Genomic DNA, 5,067 nt, shown 5'->3' on the forward strand with positions numbered 1-5,067 from the left:
TTTCTGCCTGTGCATCCATTACCTGCGGTGCGACCACCTCACTAAACATGCTATCCATGACGTCCTCAGCTTCGTGGACGCTCCACAGTGAAACCACCCGCAGGTCCAGCTCCATAATGCGAGTAGCCAGTAGCTGCAGCTGGATACACTTCCTGCACACATGGTCGTCATGGAGACTGGGAGGGTTCCTGAATCCCCACATAGCGCAGGAGGAGCATATCACGGGGCTGAGCTCTCCTGCCATGACTTACCCTTAGATTAATTAGTTACTCCCTTAATTAAAAAATACTAATGACACTAGGGGCCTTGTTCTACCCACTACAATCTAAAGTCCTTCATAAGCTACACTGAATTAAAAAAACACTTTAGTAGTACTCAACTTATCAGCAGAGGTTTTTTTTTCAACTAAAAAATTTTGCCCTTTTCTTTATGATATTTAAATACACTAACAGCAGTGACTCACCAACCAATCACCTTGCAGCTCTCCTCTGACATCACAGTTGGCTTCTTTTTTTTCAAAACTCCAGCACACTGGAAGATCTCCACTCCACTCCCGGAAGGTAAGAGACTGGGCCTCGATCCTCGGATTGGATTTATAGGCTCCGCTCTCGGCGTTCTCCTCATATCGGTCCATATAGGTCTGCTCCGCTCCGCTCCTCTCCGCTCCCGGAAGGTAATTCACCAGCTTTTGCAGAAAAGTAGGTCTTAAGCTGTTGCAGTACCTGTTAGAAAGATAGTCTAAGCTATTCTGAAGCCATCTTCCAATGTCATCTACATGGAAGCAGGATTTTAAAGGATAAGATGTAGTTTTTAAAAGTCACTTCAATCTTGCTCGAGTCTTTACAAAGAAGCCAAGTAAATCTTGATAAAAAGTCATATACATTTAGAGATCTTTTAAAAGCACTTCAATCTTGTTAATAAAAAGTCAGATGTAAATTTAAGAACTCTGATAAGGCCATGCTAAAAACTTACATACAATTAAGAAATAAAATACAACATTTAAAATGTCTGTACTCCCTCTGAAAGTTGACCACTGCTGCTGCCGGTGTCTTCCTGGAATAGTGGAGCTGTTGTGTCAACAGAAAAGTCCTTCCCGAGCAGCCCTGAGCCTGTTGGTACCGGCTTTAATCCAACCCAGGTAAAAATCAGGGTACATTGTGGGCAATGAGCCCAAATTGCTGAACTACAGGTCCCTGTCACTTTAAAGAGTGGGCTGGTGCGATTATGATCAGAGGCTCCTTCTAAGCACATTTCTCACCACCACAACTTCCAGATGCTGGTGTTAGTGTGTGCATGTACCAGCAGTTGCAGTGCTGTTCAGACCCTCAATAGCAGTGAAAGTCTCAGAGTTCACCGCTATTGGGGCTGTAAAATCCAGGCCAATATCTCACAGTCCTGTTAGATTTGCTCTCCCTCTGTACAAAATCAAACTCCACACATTGTCTTTCACTCACTCCTGTTTCCAGCCCTGATGGTGCAGAAATCCCCTCTCAAAGGTACACAATCCAGTTGATTTCTGATCAAATACCTCCTTCCTCATTCAATAGAGGAAACAGAGACATGAACAGGAGTCAGGTGCAAGAAAGTTTCATCAACAGAGCAAAGAAAGGCACCAACAAAAGTCACACCTACTTTCCAAATCATTTCACTGGAATATTCTTTCACTTCTTTTGTAAGATGACTGCAATAAATCTGAAAATGAGCACCACGAGGTTTGTGTTCACTAGTCACTTGTTCTCCTGTGTTTGTCTGTCAGGTTTGTAATTCAGTTTGTATTGGATATTGAAGAGAATCTCTTTTCAAGATGATTGCACATTGTACTGTGTTTAAAGCAACCAACTTGTAAAATGGCAGAAAATGAATGTTTCAATACCTGTGTGACCAGATTCTTCCAATGCTTTTCAACAGCTAGATTGATGATGCTTGTAATCTGTATCCTGTGGAGAATGGGAGAGGAGAATAAAAACATGGTGCATGAACAGGACAGACTGTGTAAAATGGGAGCACAGAAATACTGCCACCTCATTGAAAGTTAATGAGATTTATTCGAAGTCAGACACCTGTCCACAATGAACAAGTGAATACATTAATTGTCCACTTTCAATCTAAATGGGACTGAGGTTCCAACAGAGAAGTTTTCTGGAAAATACCTGCTGCAGTTTTAAAATTGATGAACTGGAACATCTTATACTAACTTTCAAATAACTGGAGTGATTGTATAGTTCTCATAGTGGAGAGAAGGAGTTGTTTATAAATATAAGCAGAAAAACACATTTGTGGATTGGTGAATGAGCTTTAACTTTCTGAAATGTATTTGTCCATTGGTTGCAGGTCACTGGAAATTCTTTTTTACATTTCAATTGTAGCAGCAGCAGTTAACAGCAAAATGTCTGATTAATCAGAGTAGTGGGTCTGAGAAACACTTAAACAGCCGAGACCCTGTAAAACAGAACTCCAAGTAATATTTTAAATAAGGCACTGAACTGACAGAGCAGTAAAGGCCTGCTCAGGTCAGGAAAAAATACCCAACCCGAACCCGACAGAACCACATTGGACCCGAGCCCGACCCGGCCCGAGTATCTCCATTTATTCCCACGCCCAAACTAACCCGAACCTTACCCGACCACCGAAATGTTCACTTTATCTACCTCCCGATTCCGAATCTACAGGAAGCTGCAGCATGAGCGCAATGACGTCATAGAGATGCTCACTTGCTCACTGAGCAGACTCAGAGTTTCCCTCCTTGATGACCCGGACTCCCAGCTTAGGTTGGCTTTTCAACTTTTGACACTTATTAAACTCAACTTCCCAGCAGAGTTAAATGTAATACTTACTGTGTGTGTCCGACACGGACTCAGCCCGACCTGGACCCAGCCCGTCCCGAACCTGGCCCGCCCTGACCCGAGCCCGAAAGCCAGACCCGGAAGAGCGACCCGACACGACCTGAACCCGACACGGGTCCCGTCGGGTTCAGGTCGGGTGGCAGGCCTTTACAGAGCGGAGGTCAGATGAGGATTGAATTAATTTCAATCACTGAATCTGAACAAGAAGTAAATCTGCCAGGAATGGAAGCTTTTGCTTTATCTGTGAGCTTGTGGCGCAACGGTAGCGCGTCTGACTCCAGATCAGAAGGTTGTGTGTTCAAATCACGTCAGGCTCAGTTATGTTTTGCAGCAGCTCAAGTTCCTGGATTTTATATCAGAAGAGAGCTCGACCTATTGGAATGTTCAGTGAATGGTTGAATTTCAAGATCAACTTCAATAGATTAAAGTCCTGATTTCTGGTTCCGTTCCATTTCCATGCTCAGTTCTTATTTCACACTGTTTTATATCAGAACAATGTTTCAGGGATGTGATGTGTCCATTGTTTGTACAATCGCTCTGTCACCCAGTGTGAGAAATAAAACACAAACCGCCCAGCGTGCGGCTCAAACCCATACCTGGCTCTGTCTATAGGCCGCTTAGTTCAGTTGGTTAGGACGCAGTGTTGATAACAACAAGGCTGTGGATTTGATCCCCATGTGCGCTGTCACATGGTCAGTCATTAATTTGACACATTTTTGTAACACTTAAAATCCAACTTTTAGATGCAAACAAGTTTACATAAAATGTCAAAGGGAATTTATTTTGAATAACATCCATTGCATCTTTGTCACTGGTCTGGAGTAACACAGAATTCTTTCCAATTATCTTCCGTTTGCTGATAAACATTGAACTCATGGCCTGTTCTCGTTAATAGTCACGAGCAGCAAAAACAGACAGAGCAAGTCTGACCGCCCAGAGATGTGGAAAAGGCTTCAGTTTGGGACATATGCAGCAAATCAAATGTTCTCCCGGCCCCGAAAGATTCAAAAACTGGGGAAAAGGACACAAGGAGATAGAGAATAAGCTAAAGCTGACAATGTAAATATTTCCCATCCTTGATATCTCTCTATTCCAATCCAACCTTCAGAGTTGGGTAAATAATTTCAGTGTAAATTGTGCAGCTCAAGAGTCAAAACCAAAGGGCGATGCAGAATAAAGGAAAACTGCCAAAACCCCAGATTGAACCAGGGATCTTCAGTCTAACACACTCCCAACTGAGCTATTTCAGTCTCACAGGCTTGGGATGATAAGTGGCAAGTAACATTCGCACCACACAAGTGCCAGGCAATGACCATCTCCAACAAGAGAGAATCTAACCATCTCCCCTTGACATTCAATAGCATTACAATCACTGAATCCCCCACCATCAACATCATGGAGGTTACCATGGGTAGCCATACAAATAACGTGACTAGAAGAGCAGGTCAGAGGCTTGGAATCCTGAGGCGAGTAATTACAGTGCAGCTGTTGGCTCCACCCCAGGGGTTGAATTTGTTCTGTAAACCATGAAGCAGCTTCCTCTCAAATCCCAGGTTTATCAATAAATCCTCTTACAAAAGCCCCAAAGTGTGATATATTCCTCTCACTCATCCATGACTCCTGACTCCCCAAAGCCTGTCCACCATCTGCAATTCACAAGTCAAGAGTGTGAAGGAATACTCTCCACTTGCCTGGATGGGTGCAATTCCAACTCAAGAATCTCAACACCGTCCAGGACAAAGCAGCCCACATGATTGGCACCCCATCTACAAACATTCACTCCCTCCACCATCGGCACACAGTGGCAGCAGTGTGTACCGTCTACAAGATGCACTGCAGCAATGCACCAAGACTCCTTAGACAGCACCTTCCAAACCCAGCGACCTTTACCACCGAGAAGGGCAAGGGCAGCAAATGCAGGGGATACCACCACCTGCAAGTTCCCCTCCAAGCCACACACCATCCTGACTTGGAACTATATCGCCGTTCCTTCACTGTCGCTGGGTCAAAATCCTGGAACTCCCTTCCTCACAGCACTGTGTGTGTACCTACCCCACATGGACTGCAGCGGTTCAAGAAGGCAGTTCACCACCACCTTCTCATGGGCAACTAGGGATGGGCAATAAATGCTGGCCTCGCCAGCGATGCCCACATCGCATGAATGAATGAATAAAAAAGTGAAGTATCCCTTGTGTCATTGTTTTGGTAGAAAATATAACCCTGG

At 44.2% G+C, this 5,067-nt stretch overlaps 1 non-coding gene across 1 annotated transcript; it reads left to right on the forward strand.

Annotated features, from left to right (window-relative positions):
* Window positions 1–3,088: 3,088 nt before the first annotated feature.
* Window positions 3,089–3,160, forward strand: trnaw-cca (transfer RNA tryptophan (anticodon CCA)). The gene has a single exon. It is a non-coding gene; the product is annotated as a tRNA-Trp (tRNA).
* Window positions 3,161–5,067: the final 1,907 nt, after the last annotated feature.

Source organism: Heterodontus francisci, chromosome 35 (genome assembly GCF_036365525.1).
Source record: "Heterodontus francisci isolate sHetFra1 chromosome 35, sHetFra1.hap1, whole genome shotgun sequence".
NCBI classification, from domain to species: domain Eukaryota; kingdom Metazoa; phylum Chordata; class Chondrichthyes; order Heterodontiformes; family Heterodontidae; genus Heterodontus; species Heterodontus francisci.